Source organism: Carassius gibelio, chromosome A5 (genome assembly GCF_023724105.1).
Source record: "Carassius gibelio isolate Cgi1373 ecotype wild population from Czech Republic chromosome A5, carGib1.2-hapl.c, whole genome shotgun sequence".
NCBI lineage: Eukaryota > Metazoa > Chordata > Actinopteri > Cypriniformes > Cyprinidae > Carassius > Carassius gibelio.
This window is the reverse complement of record NC_068375.1, coordinates 12,487,317-12,500,442: the sequence shown is the minus strand read 5'-3', so window position 1 is coordinate 12,500,442 and position 13,126 is coordinate 12,487,317. Positions and strand designations below refer to the sequence as shown.

Here is a 13,126-nt window from a genome sequence, read left to right as displayed (position 1 = left end):
CAATTTGGTACAGGTGCATCTCGTTTAGCTAATCATCTTATAGCACGCACGCGTATATATATCCAGTCTTCCTACCTCCTGTCCCACGACAGTTTTTCGGCATAGACCGTCTGTCAGCATTCGGTTCGCTCTGTCAGCATTCGGTTCGCTCTGTCAGCATTCGGTTCGCGCTGTCCGTCATCTTATCACAGGCCCAATCTTCCTTCCGACGAAGATATCTATCCGCCGAACACCAACAAGCGTCATCGGTCAGCTGCTCTTCTCGCCAAGCCACACGTTGTGGCCAAAAGCTCGTGCAAATCCTTGAGCTCGCCTCACTCGGCAACACGATTTTCTCGCCAGGACCGGGCTCTATTATAATGCTGGATCGCAGCCGTGCTCCAGTTCTCCCCGCAGTAAACCTCTCTCGCTTTTTCTGCCGTGTCGCAGTTCGATGCTGCCTCCACTAGCGGCGAAGACCGTGCGTTGTTGTAGTGGCATGTCGTTCGTGAAAGAATCGTTTTTTCGAATGAATCTTCTAGGCGAACGAATCGTTCTCCGTTTACACTCATTCATGAAGAATTTTTCAGAGTTGTCATCCACAATGAGCGAGTTTCATATGAGTCTCAGAGATCGAGAGCTCTCATTCGTGAACGAAAGGACTAAACCGGTATACATGTCGAGTTGATTAAACAGATACATGTCGTTCGTAAACGCAAGGAACTCTTATCAATTTTGTTAAGATGAGAGTAAACCGGGTCAGTTAGCCATTTAGCATGTCAATCTTGCAAAATGTAAAGCGCAGTTATAGGTACTGTGCACATATTGTTTACATATTTAGCATACAAAAGATAAATTCCACGTTTAATCCCCGATGTATGAACGTGAATATATAGATCAATATATGAACCGTCTGACCAAACAATTAAAATGCTAATCATGCAAGAAAACCTCGTGATTTGCTCATCTGAACAATTTAAATAGACGTTATATATAGAATGCGCTTATGAAGACGCAAAAATTTGTTAAACGGCGTTATGACTTAACTCTGTCCGATGACGATGCCACTTTTTAACCACGAAGCAAAGGCTTTTTGCAGAGTTGTCATCCACACCGAAATGTCTAAAGACATTACATTTGCTTTACTGTGCATGTTTAAACCTCACTGAGATGATACAGACATAAGTTTCATGCAATTATTCCGGCAGGATCAATTATTTAGGGACATATTTCACCATTTACTGGCATGATTATTCAGAATTTTTCAAGCTACTGCCTCGTGTTTGGCTGCAGAACAACAAGTGTGAGTAAATTTTCTATCGTCTTTTTAGGACTGTTATATGAAAAGCATGCAAAGTAAATGTCTTTAGAAACGGCTTGAATTTGAATTACTGCAATTAACGTTACTGCTATAGACATGTCTATTGGTACAATGGTTTATAAAACTAAACATGCTACATTGTTTCAAAGCCTCTATTTTCACAGTCCATACTACAACAGGAAAACAGCATCCCAAATTTATCTGCTCCGGAGGCTGTTTAAAAGGGCCCGAAGGCCAAAACAAGAGGAAAAGATGCTTTTCCAACAGGACTGTATTAATTCAGACAAGGTTTGAGCAATTGTCAAATCAGCCAACAACTACAGCAGCCAAAGCAAGCATGAAGCTACTTTTACTTGCAACACGGGCCTGCACATCTCAGTATTTTCATCCTGTTACTTCTGCTAGCAGTGCAGGCTACACAGGTTCTTCAAGACATCACACACCCCAGCCCCTTCCCACGACCCACAGCTACAGCAGCTGAAGCAAACGTGAGGCCGCCTCCATTCGTAAACGCGCCCTCAACTCTTCCGCTCCCTCATGCTACTAACCATTTTTCTGTTCAGTGGCCTCCAGCTCCAGATTTGCCAGAAGGCAGAGGGTACCAAGACCTATTATTGGTCAGGCCGATTATTTTATTTATTTATATATCTATCTCGAACCCTCTTCAGCCAACCCCTCTAACGCCAGCTCATCCCCTTTCACTAAAACTCCTAATCTTCCATAGCTAACTCTCCTAACATGCCCTATCTATCTGTAATGGTCAATCCTCACTTCAGCCATCCTTCCGCAGGAGCTTTCTCTGTATCTCCCCACCGCCGCAGCATTGTCCGCTCCCGCAGGAGCCTTCTCTATATCTCCCCATCGCCGCAGTATTGTCCGCTCCTGCAGGAGCCTTTTCTGTTTTTTCCTCACTGCCGCAGCAGTCTCCGCTTCCGCAGGAGCCTCTACCTATATTTCACCACTGCCGCAGCAGTGTCTGCTCCCGCAGGAGCCTCTACCTATATTTCACCACTGCCATAGCAGTGTCTGCTCCCGCAGGAGCCCTTTCCATCCTTCCCTACTGCCGCAATTCTCGCTGCCGCAAGAGCCTCAAAAATAAATAAATAAATAAATAAATAAATAAAAATATATATTTTATGTCCATTCTCCAATTCAACCTCATCAGGCTCGCTTTTGTCTAACTCCGGAACGCCCAATCTAAATTCACGATGGACCCTCATTTCATCAACGACTCTGGTTTAAAAAAAAAAAAAAAAAAAAAAAAATTTTTCGAGTAACAAAATGTGTTGTTGCTTAATTATACTGATGTGCGCATGCACAGTAAATCTGATGGGTAGGATAAAATGTCAGGACCCCGGACCTTTATTTAGTCGGGTTGACGTACCTTTTCAGTTCTGTGTATGTGATGTGACGCTAGTTTTACTTAAAGTCAAATGCTCATGAACTGATTGTCAGAGCAGTTCTGGAGATGTTGTTCATGTGTTCAAGTCCTCATTTAGTGAGACAGCAGACGCAGAAATTACCGCGAGAGTAATGCGCGCTTCAGTGTGTGTGTGAAAAAGGAAGTCGCGCTCCTGCTCCATTCATTAACAGAGACACACAGAACATGCAGGATTTACATTTAAACACTGTTCCGTCTTAATATTTAGAGATATTAATTCGTGAATCGGATGTAAGTGCAATTACCTATTTTGATTAATTCATTCAAAAAAAAAAAAAAAAAAAAAAAAAAATTCATTGCGAAAGAACCCGACGTGAGATTTAGAATAAATTAAAAGAGGCTTCGAAGCAGAGGAATTTGCCTACATCATTTTTTGTAATCGCGTTACTCGAGGAATCGTTTCAGCCCTAATCTTAAGCAGCTCAAAAGGGGCCTCTCACATAATCCGATAGATGCCCTCGGTTGTTGTTCATCAGACATTTAAAAAAAAAAAAAAAAAATTTTTATATATTCCTCCTTAAATCATGTTGTGTACTTGAATAATAGAAGCCTCTCAGTTATCGTTTCTTCGGCCAAAGTAAGGGCCCTCCAGCCATCGTTACAATCTCCTTGCCTATTTCAGCATCGGACAGGGCTCTCCCTTCCGGTGCAGCTGGGCAGTGGCTCCCTTCTGTCGCAGTGTGAGCCTTTCATCTGTCATTGAGTTGCGCTGCGCGCTCAGCGGCAGATGGGGGTATCCCTCCCGGTGCAGCAGAGCCACAGGCCCCCTTCGGTCGTTGTGACAGCCCTCCATCCGATGCATCAAATTAAGCCGCTTATACAGTCGCAAGGGGGACTCTCCCTTCCGGTGCAGCAGAGCCGCAGCTCCCTTCGGACGCAGCGAGAGTCCCTCCATCAGTCGCGTTTTCTTGCCTACTCCGTATCGGACGGGGCTCCCCTACCGGTGCAGCAGACCCACGGCTCCCTTCGGTCGCAGGGTGAACCCCCCGTCTGAGTTATGTTGCATGCTCAAGGGCGGACCGGGATCTCCCTCCCGGGGGAACACAGCCGCTGGCTCCCTTCGGTCGCAGCAGGAGCCCTCCATCCGATGCATCAAACCGTTCCTCGAATCTTCTTGCCTATTCTGCATCTGATGGGGCTCTCCCTTCCGGTGCAGCAGACCCACGGCTCCCTTCGGTCGCAGGGTGAACCCCCCGTCTGAGTTATGTTGCATGCTCAAGGGCGGATAGGGTTCTCCCTCCCGGGGGAATAGAGCTGCTGGCTCCCTTCGGTCGCAGTGAGAGCCCTCCATCAGACGCATCAAGCCATGCCTCGCATCGCAAGGGGGACTCGCCTTTCCGGTGCAGCAGAGCCGCAGCTCCCTTCGGACGCAGCAAAAGTCCCTCCAACAGTCGTATTCTAGTTAGCGTCAATCAGGGCTCTCCCCTCCGGGGCAGCACTCCTGCTGCAGAGTTGCGAACCCCCTACGGAGGCTGGGAGAACCCTCAGAGGCAAAAAACCGTGCCTCCATAAACCCGCAATGGGGGACTCCCCCTTCCGGTGCAGCAGAGCCGCAGCTCCCTTCGGATGCAGCGGGAGTCCCTCCAACAGTCGCGTCTCTTTGCCTTCTCAGCATCGGACTAGGGCTCCTCTTCCGGTGCAGCAGACCCACAGCTCCCTTCGGTCGCAGTGTGAACCCCCCATCTGAGTTATGTTGCATGCTCCACGATGGCTAGGGATCTCCCTCCCGATGGGGTACAGCCGCTGGCTCCCTTCGGTTGCATTAGGAGCCCTTCATCCGACGCGCCAAACCGCGGCTCGAATCTCATTGCCTATTTAGCATCTGACGGGGCTCTCCCTTCTGGTGCAGCAGACCCACGGCTCCCTTCGGTCGCAGTGTGAACCCCCCGTCCGAGTTATGTTGCATACTCTATGGCGGCCAGGGATCTCCCTCCCGATGGGATACAGTCGCTGGCTCCCTTCAGTCGCAGTGAGAGCCCTCCATCAGATGCAACAAACCGCGCCTCGTACTCAGCCGCAAGAGGGACTCTCCCTTCCGGTGCAGCAGAGCCGCAGCTCCCTTCGGAGGCAGCAAGAGTCCCTCATTTCTTGATATCTGGCATTGTGCTCCTCCCATAAGTGGCATGGAGGGCTCGCTGGTAAGACGTTGCGAGCCGCAGCTCTCGTCGAACACTGCACGGGCTCTCCAGGTCGCTCTGCATTTTCTTCCCAACACGCATATTTTGGGGGGCAACTAAATTTTATCTCTCTGGCTGCTGTCCTATGGCTTTAAGCTTCTTTTGGGGAGTTATTTGGGTTCGGGCTATGCTCCGGGCCCGGACCCCTCCCCCAGGACAGCACGCCAAAATATGCCTACTATTTGCCTTCAGATTAGATGTAAGGGTGAACTCGTGAAATGTGGTTTTATTAACAAAGTTCGGGAGAAGCACGATCAGATAATCATCCAATTTGGTACAGGTGCATCTCGTTTAGCTAATCATCTTATAGCACGCACGCGTATATATATCCAGTCTTCCTACCTCCTGTCCCACGACAGTTTTTCGGCAACCCTCCTCCACCCCAACTCCTCACTTCTAATCTATTTATCCCAAATTGGGATAGGGGGAGTTATTTGGGTTCGGGCTATGCTCCGGGCCCGGACCCCTCCCCCAGGACAGCACGCCAAAATATGCCTACTATTTGCCTTCAGATTAGATGTAAGGGTGAACTCGTGAAATACAGTCAAATATGCGATGCTGTTTTACATTTTATTACTTTATTCAATTTCTGTACCTAAAAACTAATGCTAAAACCTCCCTGAAAAAAAATAATAAATCAGTGTTTATTTTATTTGTATCTTTACTCTATTGTATTTTTTTAAGTATAGTTTCTCCATTAACATAGCACATACTGAAACATACCGAAACCGTGACTCTAAAGCTGTGAAACAAACCGTGAAAAAGTTGAACCGTTCCACCCCCTTGACCTTATTGTAAAGTGTTGCTGTTTTGTCTGTCAGAAATCAGAAATCTCCTTTTCATCTTCTCTCAATAAGATTTTGCACTTGCTTGTAATTTTGTGTTTATTGACATGCTAAGCTTTAGAGTGAATAAAAGATGATTTTGAGTCAACGTTCATAAAATATTTATATTCAAAACAAACTTCCTAAACAATATATCCGTCAAGAGCTGTCATTTTTGACAATGTTTGTCTGAACAGTAACAGTTTCACAGGAAACCAACGATAGCTGTTACTGTCAAACTGACATCAGCTCATTTAGCTACATCTTTTTGTCTGGCCACTTTGGTTTCTTCATGTGGCTTACTGACACAACTCTTATAGTTCAGCTCTTATGGTCTGCCGGATGACCTATTAAACAAACCGAATGATTGCTGTGCACTTTGCTATTTTAACAGAAGAACATCACATGCAAGATCTTTTTATGATAACAATAATGCTTTAGAATTGCCAGAGCACTACTTTTGACCAAACAAAGAGATCTCATGATAAAGAGTATGCCTCCTCTAATAAAAACTCTTTCAACACAACACAATGTAATAGTCTTTATCACTTTAAGTGGCAAAATCCTCAAAAGAGCTGCCTTTCAGTAAGCTTCTTAATGAATCGGTGGTCTAAAAGCTAAACGTGACCTGTGTGGATGAAGGGGAGCAGAAGGCATACTCTCAGATGAGGAAGTTATTATGGGCTTTGTGAAGTATTGAACTACATTACTAATCTCAGTAATTAGACAACCTTCTGCTTTAGTGAAGACCGTAAACCATTTCTGATTTTAAAAGCATTTGGATTTAACTGTAGCAGTTGTACTGTAATGTCTCAGTGTCATTTTAGTCGTGGTGTGTTCATCACATTAGCCTCAAGACACAAATACCTGAGGTTGTTCTCATACTTTTTTTAGTTGCTAAGAAAGGAACTGGAGGTGTGTAAATGTAGTGTTGTGTTACAGTAATGCTTTCAGTTCAACAGTCATTGACTCTTCAGATTGCTTTTAGATCTGGCTGTTTTCCAAAACTCATGTGTTTTAGCCGGTCGTCACACAGGAAGTCTGTTATCGCTTGATTTGCACTTGTTAAACTGCATTGTCTTTCAATTAGCCTGTATTTGGAAACCTGGCATAAAAGTTGACCCGTTTAAGGCATGTTCCTCTGTTTCACTTGCATGCACTGGTTGGGTGAGGTTATTTAGCAGAATGTAGATATGCTGATAACAAGGTAAGTGATGCTTTTGTTACGTGGTTATTTAAGACTGATCAGGGCTTTGAGGTGTACACACATCACGTTTTTCATGTGATGATTTGATAAGCACTTCCTGAGTGCGGCATGTCAGTCGTCCAGTTTGTCTTTTGGTCTTTTATTTGACTGTTTTTTGTGGACTGTTATTTGAAATAGAAAATTCATTAAAAGCTAGTTTTTGTGTTCAACTGCTGTCTCTATATTTTACTCATTCTGCACCTGAGACTTCTTAAAACTAAGGGTCATTTCTTGGAACGTTTATGCATTAAAACTAGACTGACTGTGCATAAAGATACACAGATCACATGCTCTGAATGGTCTTTTAACCGCTAAATCTGATTACTTGTCTACTATAATTAGGTCAGATGACGAGAACATGAGATCTGTTTAATACAGTAAATAATATCTTACGGCTTCCTGATACTGTTCCTTCTCACTTATATTACTGATTTATGCAATAAATATATGATCATTTTTAATACTGAAATGTACTTTTTTTTTCTTTTATATTAAAATTGTTCAACAGTAATTAAGTACTCAAAATAACGTGACGTGTAGGGATATGTCGGTATAAAATTTTCCTGTTGCGATTAATTGCTCATGCTTTTATCACGGTAAACGGTATTATCACGGTATTGAAATTTAGTTTTAAAAAGTGCTCAAAATATAGTATAGGTTAAATAACTTTTTTCTAATAAAAATTACTGAACATTTAAATAAAATAAAGCAATTCAGAAATATATATATATATTAGTGATCGACCGATATTGATTTTTTATAACCGATACCGATACCGATTATTTGCATGTTTATGTACCCGATAACCGATATGCAGAACCGATATTTATTTACTGTTATACTTCTGTTTCTGACAATTATTAAACACAAATGAGCTGAACAAGTGTTAAAAAGTGTCTTTGTTTTAAAATAAAAGCTTTGATGAGGTAAAAAAATAAAAACAGTTAAAAAAATAAAGCACAAAAATGATTATAACATATTGGTGGGGGCGGTGGGCTAAATGTAGTGTATTAAGTTACACTACATTTAGTAGTGTAACTTAATACTCCCAGTTAAGCAGAACTAGGTTTTAGTGTAGAAAACAGAGTCTTTCAGCATTCTGCCCTGTAAGCCTGCTTCCTTTGTTTTCATAAATGGCTCCCACTTCACTGAAGGCTCGTTCACTGGGCACCGAAGATGGTGGGGGGCAAAGGAACTTTCTTGACAGATGAGCAATAATGGGGAACCTTTTCTCATTTTGTTTCCACCATTCAAGTGGCTTGCCCATCCTCCTATCAATCACCGATTCCAACTAGTGTTATTAATTATTATGTTTTGTCGGTCTAGATCATGAAATGCTTTGTGACAAAGTGCTGTAACTTATCTATGCATTTACACGAAACTATAAATTGGGCTACTCAACCGCGATGGCGTGTGGAGATAATAAATAATTTCCACAGAGCTGCATTTATTTAGATTTGTATTAACTAAATAATGGTTATGTAGTAAATCAAATGATTCTATAATTTAGGGGGTTTAAACGAGATAATCTTGTCAAAAATTTCATGCAGTGGCCTTGCTTGAGGCTTCCTGATCATCAACCCAGTCAGGTGCTGAGAAATATGAATGAACTTTTTTCCCGAGACTATATTAAGTTAAACAGCACTTGTCAGTTGGCATTTTATGATCTAGATTCAATCTAACGTTATATCATGAAATGCCAACTGATAAAGTGCTGTTTGACTATAATTTAATCAACCGCGATCGCGCATGGAGATAATAAATAATAAATTTCCACAAAGCGGTATATTTATATGTGTATTAGCGAAATAATTGTTATGTAGTAAATTATAATATAATCTAGGGTGTTTAAACAAGAACTTGTCAAAAGTTTCATTCAGTGGCCGTGCTTAAGCCTCCAGATCATCCGTCAGTTTCTAAGCAATATGAAAGAACTTTCTCTTCTAGACTAATGGTGAGCAAATACAACAGATAGAGAATTAAATTCAGGGCTTTTATTTTCAACATGCACTCATTCATGTCTGTTTTATTTAATTCATGTAAAGATACGTCTTTATTGGGGCAGGACATGGCGAATTGCACTACGTGACTCAATGAGTTCGTCTCAATTGTTTAGAAACAAGCTGCATAAATTAACTATATCAGGAATTAATGTCTCAGATCTCATTTGTGCATGTCTGTTATGTTAAATAAAGTTGATTAATTAAAGCAAACCAAGTAGAACATATACTTTACCTGTGCACTGAGTTGTTGTTGACTGATCTCCTCAGACGCCCGGGCTGCAATGGCGGAAATCTCAAAACGGCCACAAGATGGCGCCGTTAATCGGCGAATCCGATATTACAAAACCGATACCCGATTATGGAAAAATGCTTAAATATCGGGAAAAATATCGGTAAACAGATACATCGGTCGATCACTAATATATATAGAGAGAGAATGCAGTCCTTAACCTGGAAACCCCATATATAAACCTGCTGCACTACTTTCTTAAACATATTTAAATAATTTTAAATAGCCATTCAGATTTGTGTATTTGCTATGATGTTCATCTTACCTATTGGTCTTTATAGTTCTTTTGCACTTTAATATGTGCAAAACTTTTAACTTTATATATATATATATATATATATATATATATATATATATATATATATATATATATAACTGCATTCTCTGCAGTTTTGTGCCATCTACTGTCAGAGAGTGAATGTGCTTTCATTCTATGCGTCTCTCACGTGTTCGTCCATGTGCTTCTCATGCGTGCTTGTTTACATCAGAGCACACAGCGTCTTTCAAGCAGCATGCAGCGGTGTTGTGCATTTTGACCAGCTGATGGGAATAGTTTTCTTAAAATGCATTTTACAAATTTCAATTTCTGAATAATTTGTAATATATAATTATTTGCGGTATTTATAAGTGCCCACGATAACAATATCGTGAATATTCATTACTGTAATATAGCGCATTACCGACTACCGGCACAAGTCTACATGTGATCATGTTGTAATAAAGCTAAAAAATTCATATCGCTGTATTTTTTGGTCAATTTGCGATATACGGTATATATCTTGGTATTTTTGTTTTTGTATTTGAATTTTAAAAAATCTGTATATATTTCACTTTCTCCCCAATCTTCTCCAACAAAACAATACCTATTAAAGGCTATGAAAACAAATAAAGTGAATGTAACTAGGGCTGAAATTATTCCTCCAGTAACTTGATTACAAAATTATCGAGGCAAATTCTTCTGCCTCAAAGCCCCTTTTAATTTATTTTAAATCTGGAAGTCGTGGCCTAATGGTTAGAGGGTTGGACTCCCAATCGAAGGGTTGTGAGTTCTAGTCTCGGGCCGGACGGAATTGTGGGTGGGGATAGTGCATGTACAGTTCTCTCTACACCTTCAATACCACGACTTAGGTGCCCTTGAGCAAGGCTCTGAACCCCTGACTGCTCCCCGGGCGCTGCAGCATAAATGGCTGCCCACTGCTCCGGGTGTGTGCTCACAGTGTGTGTGTGTGTGTGTGTGTGTGTGTGTGTTCACTGCTCTGTGTGTGTGCATTTCGGATGGGTTAAATGCAGAGCACAAATTCTGAGTATGGGTCACCATACTTGGCTGAATGTCACTTCACTATCACTATCACTATCTCACGTCAGGTTCTTTCGCAATGATTTTTTAATGTGAAACAATGCGTTTACATCACCCACAAAGCGGAAAGGATACACAAGGAGTCAGCAGTGTTTTGATTTGAGGGTGCGAGAAAACGTAAAGAGAACACTGTGGCGTGTGTCCATTGCAAGATAGAGCTGGCATACCACAACTAGGGCCCTATGATTTCAGCGATGCAGAAAACGCGGAGGGAATCAAGGAATCCAGTCATAAAAATTTATTTTACAGTATAATGCGGAATGGCACGGAATTTGCCAAATTTTGAATGAATTAATCAAAAATAGGTAATTGCACTTACATCAAATCATGATATGGAATAATATCTGTAAATATTAATCCGGAACAGTCTATTTAAATATGAATCCTGCATGTTCTGCGTCTCTGTTATTGAATGGAGCAGAAGCGTGACTTCCTTTATCACACACACTCGCAGTGATTTCAGCGTCTGCTTTCTCACTAAATAAGGACGTGAACACATGAACGTCACCAGAACTGCTCTGACAGTCACTTCATGAGCATTTGACCGTTTGATTTGAGTAAAACTAGGGTCACATCACATACACAGAACTGTAAAGGTACGTCAACCCATCAAAATAAAAGTCCGGTTTAGTCCGGATGTATTACTATTGTTTAGCACAGTACAAGTACAGACAGAGAAACAATGTGTAATAATTAAATGTTTATTTTTGATGTATGCATTGTATTCTATGCATTTAAAAAAAAAAAAAAATTCTAAAAAAGGAAACTTATTTGTTCCTTTTAAGAGACACAGGAGTCTTTTTTTTCCTCTTGCATAATTAATATTGCACTTTAATTAAGCAAAAACACATTTTATCCGATTAGATGATTAATCGATGGAACTTTTTGGTAGAATACTCGATTACTAAAATATTAGATGGCTGCGGTCCTAAATGTAACCATGTAAGCCTTTTATATTATGTGCAAAAAAGGGTTAAAATCAGATTTCATTCTAACATTGTAACATTGCAATCTAAAAACAAAAAATACTTTTAAAGCGGGAGTTAAATTCACTAAACTAAAAATCAAAATGAATGACAACAAAAGCACAGAGTTATTAGGCTATTTTGATTACCCCATTACAGTCTTATTTTTCTTTAAAAAATGCATTGTATTCACTACAGGATGCCTTTATTCAAACAACAACTTCAGCAACGGCTGGTCGATTCGGTCGAATATCCACTTCTGAAGCCAGATTGGTTGCTGTCCGGGAGGTTTGTCTGTGTGACATTGGTAGAGACTTGGTTGAACCAAACATGTTAAAGTGTTTTTGCATTAAAAGGTAGAAGAGAAACAGTTAAGAGTGGGTTTCTTAAGAAATGGGGTTATACAATTCTGTTTAAATGTTGAGGGAAAAACACCAGTGTGAAGGGATGTGTTAATGATGTGGGTGAGTGCAGGTACAACGGCAGGAGAAATGGCTTGAAGGAGATGAGATGGAATAGGATCAAGCGGACAAGTAGTAGGATGATTGGATAGGATGAGTTTTGAGACTTCTGCTTCAGAAAGTGGAGAGAAGGATGAAAACGAGTGTATGTTTGCTGGTAAGATGTGTTTGACAGTTTGTGGTGTGGCAAATTGTGCACTGAGGTTTGTAATTTTATTAATATTGAATGTGGCAAATTCGTCAACTGTTGCAAGGAGAGTGTGGAAGTCTGCAGATTGAGGTTTATATCTGGATGTTGAAGTCTCCAAGCATAACTAGGGGACTACCATCCTCAAGAAAGGTTGAGAACAGCACATCTAATTCATCCAAGAAGTTTATCTTGTGGTCCTCGGGGTCGACAAACAGCTGTAGATGGATTTTAAGTGGGTGGGTAATAGTGGCTGAATGTGATTTAAAGGAGCTGTTGATACTCAGAGATGGTAAATAATTAAATTTCAAATCATTAGAATTGGAATGTAATGGTATAAACATTTCTTATAACGTTTATAGTGACCAAAATTATCACCGTTATCACCAGTATTACACGGTATTGTTAAAATGTGCTGGAGATGTTCAAAAAGTACATACACACAAATCACTTCACCAACAAAATCAACAAACAGGAAATTAAAATGACTTTTCACTATGTTCAAATATCTAATGTTAATGTTGAAATAAAGCTTTGAAAAAGTTACATAAAAAGGTAAACCTCCCTTTTCAGCCTTTATATAAAGAAAATGGTTAAGTCAAAAAATGATAATTTATTCATAAATTATGTATTTTATCTGCTCCATAAATAATTCTAGATAATATCTGTGGGGAATTTGATTCATGATTTATCGCCAAACTGGTAATCGTTACATCTCTACATTAGAGATAAGCAGACCAGGACCTCCACCTCTTCCAGTCATAGTGGGGGAGTGGGAAAATGAGAAATTATTGGAGCGTGCTGCAAGTGTAGCATTGTCCTCTAGTTTGATCCATGTCTTTTTCAGGGCCATGAGGTTTAGTCTTGAATGACTAG

At 40.9% G+C, this 13,126-nt stretch overlaps 1 protein-coding gene across 12 annotated transcripts in view; it reads left to right on the top strand.

Annotated features, from left to right (window-relative positions):
- LOC127994242 (tyrosine-protein kinase Fer) overlaps positions 1-13,126 on the top strand; it is a 45,679-nt gene that overhangs the window by 4,536 nt on the left and 28,017 nt on the right. For 4 of the 12 annotated variants that reach the window (XM_052591795.1, XM_052591789.1, XM_052591793.1 and 1 more), the window contains exon 1: positions 6,551-6,949. The exons of 4 other annotated variants lie outside the window; for them this stretch is intronic. The gene's annotated coding sequence lies outside the window, so the exon portion shown is untranslated. Of the gene's footprint in view, positions 1-6,274; positions 6,436-6,550; positions 6,950-13,126 lie in introns of those variants that run through there. 4 more of the 12 variants (XM_052591797.1, XM_052591790.1, XM_052591788.1 and 1 more) reach the window with 3 other exon arrangements.